The sequence below is a fragment of the Colias philodice genome, chromosome 25 (assembly GCF_061535455.1).
Source record: "Colias philodice isolate Cphi_HAF_F1 chromosome 25, ilColPhil1 Martin Lab GWU primary, whole genome shotgun sequence".
Taxonomy (NCBI): Eukaryota; Metazoa; Arthropoda; class Insecta; order Lepidoptera; family Pieridae; genus Colias; species Colias philodice.
Genome location: NC_143110.1, coordinates 1049787 through 1063403, shown reverse-complemented (window position 1 = coordinate 1063403; position 13617 = coordinate 1049787). Strand labels below are relative to the sequence as shown.

General features: G+C 33.5%; 1 protein-coding gene and 1 long non-coding RNA gene across 2 annotated transcripts in view; one reads left to right on the top strand and one right to left on the bottom strand.

Moving 5' to 3' along the window:
- Positions 1-13617, bottom strand: part of LOC149477156 (uncharacterized) — a 145457-nt gene that overhangs the window by 37640 nt on the left and 94200 nt on the right. The window lies entirely within an intron of this gene.
- LOC149477164 (facilitated trehalose transporter Tret1-like) overlaps positions 1-13617 on the top strand; it is a 30539-nt gene that overhangs the window by 1237 nt on the left and 15685 nt on the right. The gene's annotated exons all lie outside the window — the stretch shown is intronic.

The following is a 13617-nucleotide window of genomic DNA, read 5'->3' as shown; positions in this document are numbered from 1 at the left end:
GGCGCACCTGCTCACGGGTTAACAATTATCACACTTTTTACATTTGCAAGCACGTTATAAGATTTTTTTCGTGACGTCCATGCTAAGCCAGTCAGATCCCATGAGTAAATAAATTGCGCTATGGTCTTTGATTATGTTCAAGTGTTCAACGTAGGTCATAGATTTTCGAATTAAAACTTCTTTAGGCGCATTGAGAGTAAAATTTTAAGGTGGCGTCACACCACGGAGTAGGGCGACGATTTTGTTGAATTGATGTTTGAATCTTGCCAAAGAAGTTTCACTTCTGACACGTGTTTCAGCACACACGCTTTTTTTCGTTAACTATGTAATAAGTAACACCTATTGCATATAAATTCATTAACGAATTTTTCTCAGCAAGGCACGGATTCAATTATGAAATCTGTCGATTCCACACAAAAAACACTTACGTCTACACACACACACACACGCACGCACAGTCAGGTCACGCGACTTATAGACTACAGGCCCATGTTGAAAAAATTATGGGTCATTTGAATCACCAGGTGACCTATCTAGAACGTTATAAGAGCATAAAATAATAAGATTCAGCACTATGCCGTCACTTGTAAGCTGTCCACCTGAGTGCAGATAGAGATTTTTTTCCCTTATCTCCATGATTTTTGTACATCGTTGCGGAATAATGGATTAAATGCAGTATTGATGTATGTGATGATGAATAGTATGACACAGATGCCGTAAAAAAATGGTGGTCCACATAGTCGGTAATTATTTTTATTTTCTGACACTTTCCGGGGTAAATTTGGTCATTTGATTTTGTTCGCTATCTTTCTTATCTTAATCTTAAATCTTAATACTATTATAAAGGCGAAAGTTTGTATGGATGTTTGCTACTCTTTCACGTAAAAACTACTGAACCGATTACAATGAAATTTAGCACATATATCCTATCAGTTAATCCAAGTTACCCTCTAGGTAACTTGGATTAACACATAGGATAGGTTTTATCCCGGAAATACCACGGGAACGGGAACTATGCGGGTTTTCCTTTGAAAACGCGGGCGAAGCCGCGGGCGGAAATCTAGTAATAGATATTATAATAACTAGTAGATATAGTATTATTATTACCTCGGCTCGTAGTTACATTTCGTCCCCTCTAAGCAATTTAAACTCCTGTTTCCGATGATGGACCCTCATTTCCTAGTCAGGCCACTAAATGACATCGACTCTACCAAGTACTGACTCAGCAATTTGCTCTTATTATGCTGTTGTAAAAAAAACTGAGTCTTGAATAAATTTAATTTTGATGGTTATATTCATAATGTTGTTTTTTGAATAACTGAATCCATACTAATATTATAAATGCGAAAGTAACTCTGTCTGTCTGTCTGTCTGTTACTCAATCACGCCTTAACTACTGAACCAATTTGTATGAAATTTGATATAGAGATATTTGGACATAGGCTACTTTTTACCCCGGGAAATAGGATAGGTTTTATCCCGGAAATCCCACGGAAACGGGAACTATGCGGGTTTTTCTTTGACTGCGCGGGCGAAGCTGCGGGTGGAAAGCTAGTCTTGAATAAAAGGAATATGACATTGTTTATAGTAAACTAGCTTACCGCCCGCGGTTTCGCCCGCTTTGTCTAAAACCTAATAAATTATATACTAAAATCTTCCTCTTGAATCACTTTATCCCTTGCTTGATCAACCTTTGATCACTCGCTGAAAATATATTCGTTAAAACAATATTCCCTCCTGTTAAAATTCATATTTTAAAATCGCGAATTACCGACATGTACCTATTAATAGGTATACAAATTGTAAGTAAGCTTTTGTTAATCCCCGGTGACGTGTAAAATGCAGTTTCCGTCGTGTGTCGTAAGATATTAATATAAACTTTAACAGCCGTACAAATAAATGAGTTATAACCATAGAAATCTAAATAACAAGACACATAGAAGTGCTATAATGTCATAATTCATATGAAAACCGCTGTCGCCAAAATCAACACATTTAAACCGATAGCTAAACAGTACACACAAGTAAACTATGCCTTTTATTGGACAGCTTGATTTTAGTGAAAACTACCTTAAATATTAAATTAAGCTTTTTAATATGTATCCTAACGCACGAATTTACGGTTTATTTTAGAATAACATCCCTAAGTATATGAGACGTTTTGTTTCTTTTTGTTCCAATACGAAAAAATTCGGCTTTTCTACAACAGAAGTTGTCAATTTTCAATAGATATAACTTTGAACATAAACTCATAGAAATAAGGTTGAAATTTGTGTTAAACGCGATAATAAGAATGGTAGACTGTGTCATTCATTGTTATTTCGATTACTATGGTGACACTCGTAATACTTGTAAATATACTATAATTTTAAGGAAAAACGGCATTATTTCTAAAAAAGAAATATTTACCGATGAAATATTATTCCTTTATTAGTATAATTACAACTTGTGGAAGAATTTCCGCAATGGGAAATGCTGAAACACACCATGTTTATACACATACGTCTCCAGAGCAACTGAACAGTGACGAACACGCTGGTGTTGTGAAAGTCACCTGAGTGGCGACAAGGTCACGCACGCTTCTAGTGTCTTGTTATTTAGATTTCTATGGTTATAACATTTTATGACAACAATAAACTAAGAATAAGGAAAGTGATACAAATAGACACGCAACAAATTAAATCTACCATGACGTCGTAATAACTTATTAGACTAGACTAGACTAGATACTTATTACTAACTAGCTGTACCCGCGACTTCGTCCGCGTGGAATAGTGACTGCATAGTAGTTACTACTTAACACACAATTATTGAGTAAACACGTCTTGAAACACGTACTATCATATACAACTAAATTATAAGTACTTACACATTATTATAAAGTTAAGAAATAAAATAAATAATAACACAAAAGAACTGTTAGTAACATTTATTACTAAACTGAGCTATAAAACTTAGGTACAGAAGAGTTCAAAATTTCCAGGATGTGGTTATTCTCCCGCTCCCATATTCCTTCTACTTTCACAGACTTTCAACTTTTCCCTTTCATTCCTAGTAAATGGCAGAACTGATTTTGATCTAAATTCTAAACCATGTCTAATCATATACCTATATATTATGTACATGTCATATCCTTTCGTTTGGTACTCCATTTGGATTATGTATCCCCACTATCACCCCAAGGTGCCCTATATGTAATAAACAGATTAACCAATTTTGATAAAACATGACTAATTGTAATTCACACGTCATTTGATATGCCGCTTGATAATATTATTTGACCACATTCGATTATTCATTCCCACTTTTACCGCTATAAATCAATAAATGGATGAACCGATTTTGATTAAATATGCCTCATCATACTTCTCACGTCAGGTCATGCCCTTTCATTTGATATGCCACTTGGGTATATTATTTGACAACTTTTATTCCCACTTTTATACCTATATCCAATAAATGGATGAACCAATTTTGATAAAATATGTCTTATTGTACTTTACACGTCATATCTTTCATTAGATAAGTCACTTGAATATATGTGATAAAATTTATTTATTTATTCCCACTTTTACCCCTATATCAAATAAATGGATGAACCGATTTTGATAACATTGGACTACTTAATTGTGTCTGACAGGTCGTCTTTTTTCATTTGATATCACTTTGGTATAACAGACAGCATTCGTTTTTCTCATTCCCACTTTTGCCCTACATATAATTATTGGATGAACCGATTTTGATTAAATATGCCTCATTATACTTCTCACGTCAGGTCATGCTCTTTCATTTGATATGCCACTTGGGTATATTCGACAACTTTTATTCCCACTTTTATACCTACATATTATATCCAATAAATGGATGAACCAATTTTGATAAAATATTATGTCTTATTGTACTTTACACGTCATGTCTTTCATTAGATACGTCACTTGAGTATATTTGATAAAATTTATTTATTTATTCCCACATATAGGGGTTAAACCCCTATATCAAATAAATTGATGAACCGATTTTGATATAATTTGACTTGTTGTTACTGACAGGTTGTCTTTTTTCATTTGATACATATATCACTTGGGTATAACAGACAACATTCGTTTTTTTCATTCCCACTTTTACCCCTCTACTATATAATAAATGGATGAACCGATATTGATTAAATACCTATGCCTCATTATACTTCTCACGTCAGGTCATGCCTTTTCATTTGATATGCCACTTAGGTATATTTGACAACTTTTATCCAATAAATGGATGAACCAATTTTGATAAAATATGTCTTATTGTACTTTACACGTCATGTCTTTCATTAGATACGTCACTTGAGTATATTTGATAAAATTCATTTATTTATTCCCACTTTTACCCCTATATCAAATAAATGGATGAACCGATTTTGATAACATTGGACTACTTAATTGTGTCTGACAGGTCGTCTTATTTCATTTGATAAATCACTTGGGTATAACCTACAACCTACATTAACAACTAACATTCGTTTTTTTCATTCTCACTTACCCCTATATAATATAATAAACAACTAATGTAACAAAAAAACGCATCTAATTCGTATTACCCGTTAGCGAGCTACGGTGGCACAGACAGACACGCAATACACACATAGCGGACATAACACCCCTCTTTTTGCGTCGGGGGTTAAAAATATACCTAATACCTACGACATAATTTCAAAGACCTTTTATATAGAAAATTTACCTAGAAGTAACCATAATGCTATTTGTGCAGGTTTTAGACTTATGAGCAAAAATCTAAATAAAGTTCCTTTGACCCCCCCCTACTACCCCCTCAGCATAACCACCCCCCCCCCGCGCTTGGGAACTTTCGATATGATCATCTGGACATGTCAAGGAATAACTTTAGCGTATAATTTACGTAATAAAGTAATTCATGTATAGAATGCCTTAGCAAATGTTCGCTGTGATTACTTAAATGGTCATAACTTTTTTATTTATGAACCGATTGACATGAAATAAACACTAAATGTTAAATGAAGCTTACCACAATATATTAGTGAAAACCGCATTTAAATCGGATAAGCCGTTTCTGAGATTAGCGTGTTCAAACATACAGACAAACAGACAAACCGACAAACAGACAAACAGACAAACAGACAAAAAATTTTTTAACGACAGTTTTGGGTTTGGGATCGATTTAGTAATAACCCCTGCTAATTTTTTTTTACATATTTTCATTGTACAGACACCACTTTTCTAGAATTTTATTATATGTATGTATTGATGATAAGTATCTAGTCTAGTCTAGTCTAGTGTTTAGTTTTAAAGGCGAAAGTTTGTAAGGATGTATGGATGTTTGTTACTCTTTCACGTAAAAACTACTGAACCGATTACAATGAAATTTAGCACACATATAGAGGGTAACTTGGATTAACACATAGGATAGTTTTTATCCCGGAAATCCCACGGGAACGGGAACTATGCGGGTTTTACTTTGCAAACGCGGGCGAAGCCGCGGGCGGAAATCTAGAAAGAAGAAAGAAAGAAGAAAGAAATCTAGTTCCTAATAATGCTATTTCCGGCTGCCACCCTAGTATAAGTCTCACATAACCGAGTAATAACATATCTTTTGGTACATTGTGCTAGATATTTTACAAGTTTAAGGAGCAATTTTCAATCTAAATTTGAGATACTGGCAATGAGAGTAATACGAGAAGTAGAATAAGTCGAGCAAATTAATAATTTCATTAGGTATTGAAATTTTGAAAAATTTTGTAAGAAATGTCAAAACATACGAAATTATGAAAAATATTTTGATATGTATAATGCATACAACTCAAAAATAGCTAGACAAAGTCCATCGTACTCAATTATCATTATTATTATCAATACCTGCAGGCTACAATAATGTCTGCAAAAACGAAATCACTGAAGTATTGTAACCAACATGCACAAATGTAACATTGAAATCTTGGCTTCATGAACTATCCTACAGCGATACCGAAGATTTGGTTTAAACCAATATAATAATTTAAACTAAAACAATACAGGATAAATTTTATTCTCATTATAGTCGAGCCAATTTAATAGGCAACATTCGACGTCTATCAATTTTATTTTCCAAGAGATACCTCTCTTAAAAATCGATTAAAGTGAATTAATCGATACGGACTTGAAACATTTGTCTTGAACGTTCGTAGAAAATATAGATATTTTACGAAAACGATGAAAAAAATAGTTAGGTAATCAAAAAGTATTATTCGAGTGCCACCTCGTTACTATATTCATGCCATGTCTGCAATACACATACACATACATGAGTAAAACTAATTTCAGTAGAGCAACTTTTTTTTCTTTCATACTAACCACGATTCACGAACATGTATTGTTTTTTAATTACTCACAATGTTTAAATATGTTTATAAAAAACTGTAAAATCTATGGAATCATTTCTTTGGACACGAAATAAAAAAAATAACAGCACCTAATAATAAATCGAATAGGTTGTCAATTACCACATTTGATTCACTTGGCATTTTTAAATAAAAAAGACGTGTGTCACTCGGGGACTGCCGCGGTAAAGCTATTGCATGCTATGCCTTCAAGCCACACCTCCGCGCCCGTCCCCGTGGGGAGCGTGAGGTTTTTCGTTACTAAATTTCCGGATTCGGTCCCCGCGCTCAAGGCCCGCGATAGAAGCTATAATAATAGCTTAAAAATAGGTAAACCTATGAGGTAAACAGACAAAAAGATGTAATCTTTCTCAAAGTAAAATGTTAAATGAAAGAAAGTTAACTTTATCCCACCCAATGGATAATTTGGAATTCCCTCATGACGCATAGATATTATTGCTTAACAGATATGCCTTATAATTAATTTTAATCTTACCTTTTAAGTCATACGCACATCAAAACATTGTACGGTTGGTTTACAGTGCAAGCTAAGCGATATTTTGTACAATAAATAATAAAACTAGCAAATAGTGGTACTTGCAAATGTTCTCAACCTAAATTCTAACACAAAGAGAATAGTGGTCCTAATGTCGTCATAGTGGTGGCTCGGTGAGACCTCGGACTTCGAATCGATAAGTCTGGGGTTCAAGATAATAAGAAATAATAAAAAAATGTGTGCGTGTACTAGTGTACACACGTAAGAAGTGAAACTTCTTTATGACCTTATTTTTCAAAAAATAATTTACTATATGCAACTGTACAGAAATACGTCGAATCACGCGTGGTAGGGATAAGAAAAAGATGGCGCGTAACGGAAAAATGTCACGCGTAACGAAAAAATGTTACACTAAATTTTTTTCCAACCCTGATAAAGAAGTTTCACTTCAACAAGAAATAAATAAATTTTTCAATTTATCTGCGCATGGTGAAACATCACCACTGCTCGAACGGTGAAGGAAAACATCGTGAGGAAACCGTCATGTCGAAATCAAAAGTTCGACGACATATTGGCGTGCCATCGGCCAAGCACTTGGCCAGCGTGGTGGACTATGGCCTGTGTAGAATTTCGTCAATTGAAATTCCAGAGTTAAAAAAATATAGTCGAATCTTTCTTCGTTTTTGGGAACGTCAAAAATATCTCAATACACATATTTGAAGGAATGGTTCGCCAAATAGAAGGTTACCTACTTATTTTAAACAGAATTGTACTTTGTATGTTTGTTACGTACTAATTTATATAGTACAAGATTTCCGCCCGCGGCTTCGCCCGCTTTGTCTAAAACCTAATAAATTAAGCTCAAACTCAAACATTCATTTATTCAATTAGACTACTATTTAGTAGCACTTTCGAATCGTCATTACATAAGTATTTTTAACATTTACCACCGATTCGGAAAGCGGTATCTATGGAGAAGAATCGGCAAGAAACTCCATAGTTGCTCTTTTAAATCATGTCAATATTACATAATATGTAACTTATATCTAACTACATAATATATCATAATATGCCAAAGAACTGTCCTGTTAATTATATACAGAACCTTCCTCGAGAACCATTCTATCTATTAAAAAAACCGCATCAAAATCCATTATGTAGTATTAAAGATTTAAGAATACAAAGGGATATAGGGACGGATAAAGTGACTTTGTTTTATACTATGTAGTGAAGTAAGGCTGGATGAGCAAATGCTCATCCTTTTCACTGGTCGATTAAATACTTACACATATTAATTATATTATGAGTAATAGGTGTTTATTTCTGAATCTCCACCGGGAATTGAATCCAGGGCCGTATAATCATGCGTTTATCCACGGTAAACAAGGCGACAGTCAAAATTTAACTATCGAAGTGGGTCAATCGTATTGCTAGCTTGTTAGCTTCAAATATCGCACTGCTTGTGCACAAGCCTTATAGTATGCGGTAATCTGGTCATATCACTATTTGCATAGGAATTTCTTAAAACACGTACGAATATCTCTTTTTATGTAGAACTGTTAGTGAACTTCATATTTGGGGAACGGACACAAAATCGGATAGTGGAAATTAAAAATGACGATTATTTATCAGGTCTTGTCGACTGGGATTGGTAAGTATTTTTTTGTTTGTTTTTTTAAGTGTGGTGCAATGGTTATTTTTAATATATATTTTAATTAGAAAAAAGTCTTCTGTGATTTGGCTTTATGATAATGTTTAGTACATAAGCAAATCCTACTTGATATTATAAATGCGAAAATTTGTGAGGATGTATGAGTATGTATGTTTATTACTCTTTCACGCAAATACTACAGAACCGATTAAAATGAAATTTAGCACACGTCATATAGATGGTAACTTAGATTAACAATCTTAATCTTAATACTATTATTAACTCGAAAGTTTGGATGGATGTATGGATGTATGGATATATGGATGTATGGATGTTTGGATGTTTGTTACTCTTTCACGTAAAAACTACTGAACCGATAACAATGAAATTTAGCACACATATAGATGGTAACCTAGATTAACAATGATTATGTATTTTAGTTTTCCGTAATATTGCTTCGTAAATGTAAGACTAGATGGCGCTGAGTGAACTACGTTATCATTCATTAGAAATCTAATTCAACGTAACTCTATTGTTTTATCATAATTATAAAAGTAAATATGCGTACAAACTACAATCTACATAGAATTATACCGATATAATTTTATCTGTTAGTAAGTTTGTTCATACCTAGGCACCTATTTATTTATTAAATAAACACACAAACTCAGTCTGTGCAGATTAGAAAATAAGTGACGCATTACGACTGTTCAGTCACCTTCCTGTCACATAATGCTCCGTCTTCACAATGGGCAGTGTTGGGCAAGTAGAGGCAATCACAATAGTGTAGAGCCTAAATGTCTATGATCAACCGTCATTGTAGACGTTTATTCATAATCGTCGTAAGGGCAAACATCGACGATAATTTGTTGGGCCAACGCTGCCCATTGTGAAGAGGGCCCATAAAAAATAAGGCAAAGTAATTGTAGTGTCATCAAATATCATAGTTAATCGGTGACATCCCAGCAACAGATTTCACGATTAATTCCTTCCGGGTACATAGCATGTACGATTTTTAATTTTTAAGATTCGATACCTATAATAAAAAAACTAAAAAACACGCTTTTAGTTCGGTTTTCTATAAAAAGCGTGTTTTTTATTTTTTTTTAACTATTATTTATTTTATCAAATTAGTGTATTATCATCGGTCCTAAATAAATCTACAAAGTTTGAACGAAATCTGGCCGTTTAAAGTGGATCTAAATTGCGCCCAAAGAAGTCGGTTACAAACAAACATACAGGTGAAGCTAATAAAAAGCGTGTAAAAATGTGATATATGTCAGAAATAACAAAAGTTTTGAAAGCATCTGACTCGCTTTTGTCAGAACGCAGCGTAAATCAGTGAATCTCTCAAAGATTAAGCAAATAAACTTGTTTTCACAGACGTGTGATAATAGTTGATACTAATCGTTTATTATAGCATAAAATCTTCAGATCATCAACTGTCTTCATATTGTAGACAACAGCTGCTATATAAATTATACATATTGAACTTATACTTTTTAGTTAATATAAAATGGTAATTTTAAAATAAAACTCTTGAATATGAAGCTTTGAATACTTAAGTAGAGCATTAAACTCTCTAAAACAATGCTCTAAGTTTGAATATCCTGCGCTCGCAAATAAGCTTTTTTTTTAAATCAGTCACTGAAAAGTCGTACATACATACGTTCGCACTTCGCTTTTATAGTTACCCTTTCCACCCGCGGCTTCTCCCGCGTTAAAACCTATATTAGGTATGTACTAAAACCTTTTTCTTGATTCACTCTATCTATTTAAAAAACCGGAACAAAAGCCGTTGTGTAGTTTAAAAGATTTAAGCATACATTGAGACAGAAAAAGCGACTTTGTTTTATACTAAGTAGTGAAATACCTCGTAATTAGTAATTTCATACCTTAGTCGTAAAGCAACAATGTCTAAGACGCGTTCCATTATCTTAATTTTATCATTTTAAACAATAAACAAACAAAAGATAATACGTCATTATCATAATAGTTATGATTTTTAGTGTTTTATGAATACATATTATATATTTTTATACCTACTAGCTGCTCCGCGCGGTTTCACCCCCGTGGCTCCACCCCTGTTGATCGTAGCGTGATGATATATAGCCTATAACCTTCCTCGATAAATGGGTTATCTAACACCGAAAGAATTTTTCAAATCGGACCAGTAGTTCCCGAGATTAGCGCGTTCAAACAAACAAACAAACTGTTCAGCTTTATAATATTAGTATAGATTGTCATCTTCATTGTCTATGATGAGCTTAAAATGAGAGCTAAAATTTCTATTTTTTTACTGAGACAAACTTCATACAAGGAAGCTTTTTTATGAAAAAATATAATTGACTAGCGGTCCGCCCCGGTTTCGCCCGTGGTACATATTTAAATTTTCTCTACATAAGACCATCCACATAAAAACCATCCACATAAAAATTTATCTACATAAAAACCTCCATTTAAGGAATATAATAAAAAAAGAATTATCGAAATCGGTCCACCCGTTCACGCGTGATGCCATGACCAAGGAAAACGGGTATCATTTTTATATACAGGGTGTCCCAAAAAGTAGTGATATACTGAAGCTGGGAGGTAGAGGACTTAGAGGGCTATCCGAATCACCCCCATGTGTGTTATGCGATTTTTCGTATTTTCGGAGTTATTACATTTTTTTCAATTTTTCATCTATCGCCGAGTACGATGAGATTTTTATTTATGGTGACGTGAATTATTGCGCTAGATGCTTGTTTTTTTTTGTGTGCTAAGCTGAAAGATAGGCCAATTCAGTATGGTAACATTTACTATCGTTAGATCTTCGAATGGAATAAAAAAAAGAATTAAATGCTATGAAAGATAAAATTACCCAGTATGTTCATAACTTCAAGGGCCCATAAAAAAATAAAATCACATAAAAAAGGTTTTCCATTTGGCTTTTAAAAACTTGCTCTATCGATCAGGTAGCTACCCTAAAAATTTCATTTTATTATTCTGAAGGCTTCAATCGAAAAATTGAAATCTAAATGTGGTAAGTGCAAAATTTTTATGCCCCAATTTGGACGAAATAACCCGGAAATTCATAGTAGCAGAAGAAACCATTAAAAATGATAAAAAAGCATTCAGACATTTAAAAGACAACTTTTTACGGTGATGTTGCACTTGCACTGAGCAACAGCGGGGCTATTTAAAAAAATTCTGGTAATTAAACACCTATTTATTGGTTTTAATGATCATCATGTTAATAAAAATTTTGCACTTACCACATTTAGATTTCAATTTTTCGATTGAAGCCTTCAGAATAATAAAATGAAATTTTTATGGTGGCTACCTGATCGATAGAGCAAGTTTTTAAAAGCCAAATGGAAAACCTTTTTTATGTGATTTTATTTTTTTATGGGCCCTTGAAGTTATGAACATACTGGGTAATTTTATCTTTCTTGGCATTTAATTCTTTTTTTTATTCCATTCGAAGATCTAACGATAGTAAATGTTACCATACTGAATTGGCCTATCTTTCAGCTTAGCACACAAAAAAAATCAAGCATCTAGCGCAATAATTCACGTCACCATAAATAAAAATCTCATCGTACTCGGCGATAGATGAAAAATTGAAAAAAATGTAATAACTCCGAAAATACGAAAAATCGCATAACACACATGGGGGTGATTCGGATAGCCCTCTTGGTCCTCTACCTCCCAGCTTCCGTTCATCACTACTTTTTGGGACACCCTGTAGATTGTACCTACTAGTTACAATTTGAAATTAGTGGTCTCATGCTTAAATGATCTTTTAAAATCTAAATGGATAATTGGTTGCTGTCATGCATGAGCTTGTTATATTATGCACTAGCTTTCCGCCCGCGGCTTCACCCGCGTTTTCAGAGAAAAACCCGTTCCCGTAGGATTTCCGGGATAAAACCTATCCTATGTCCTTTCTCGGGTATCAAAATATATCTATACCAAATTTCATGCAAATTGGTTCAGTAGTTCAGGCGTGATTGAGTAACAGACAGACAGACAGAGTTACTTTCGCATTTATAATATTAGTATGGATTTTACTCAGGCTCGCTCGTTGTATAACAATTTCAACAACGCTCGTTGTATAAAAATTTCAATAGATGTTTTTCAGTAGATTTTCAGTAGATGCAACGTAATTTCGAAGTTCGAAGAACGAGGGGTTTTATTATTATTTTCCTAATTATTATTGGCAGCTTGAAAGTACACTTCATTTCATACAATAACGAAAAAATAAAACATTATTTGATTATGATAGTAATTTTCTATAACAACACCATGGAGCGTCGCGAAACAATAAACGCGTAATCTTTACGATTACTAATATAATATTGTTTTAACAGACATTAAACATTGTTTGTAATTTATCAACACATGTTATGAGACGTAATTCCCACATTTGGAGCATGTTAATTTAGAATCTCTATTTGGCAGATTAAAAAAAATGTTTTTATTACATTATTTATATTACGATGTTGGGATTTTTCAAGCGCTCGTTCATGAAATTTTCTCTATCTACTTGTTTGAATAAAATTATTATTGAAAATATATAGTAATCTTTGTCAATAAGAAAATATTATGTTATGGGAATCAAAAATAATTATTAATTACTAGCGGTCCGCCCCGGCTTCGCCCGTGGTACATATTTACGTTTTCTCTACATAAAAACCATCCTCGTACTTCAAGGAATATAATAAAAAAAGAATTATCGAAATCGGTTCAGCCGTTCTCGAGTTATGCGCTTACCAACACATTTTGCGATTCATTTTTATATATAAGACTAGCGGTCCGCCCCGGCTTCGCCCGTGGTACATGTTTACGTTTTCTCTACATAAGAACCATCCTCGTACTTCAAGGAATATAATAAAAAAAGAATTATCGAAATCGGTTCAGCCGTTCTCGAGTTATGCGCTTACCAACACATTTTGCGATTCATTTTTATATATAAGAAGATTAGACTAGGGACGTATATTATTTATTAGTTAACCATTCAAATAATAAATCAGATTACTTAATAGATATTACGGGACTTTTTCAAAACTTTTTAAATGTGACAACTCGTACTAAATCTCACATTTATTTATT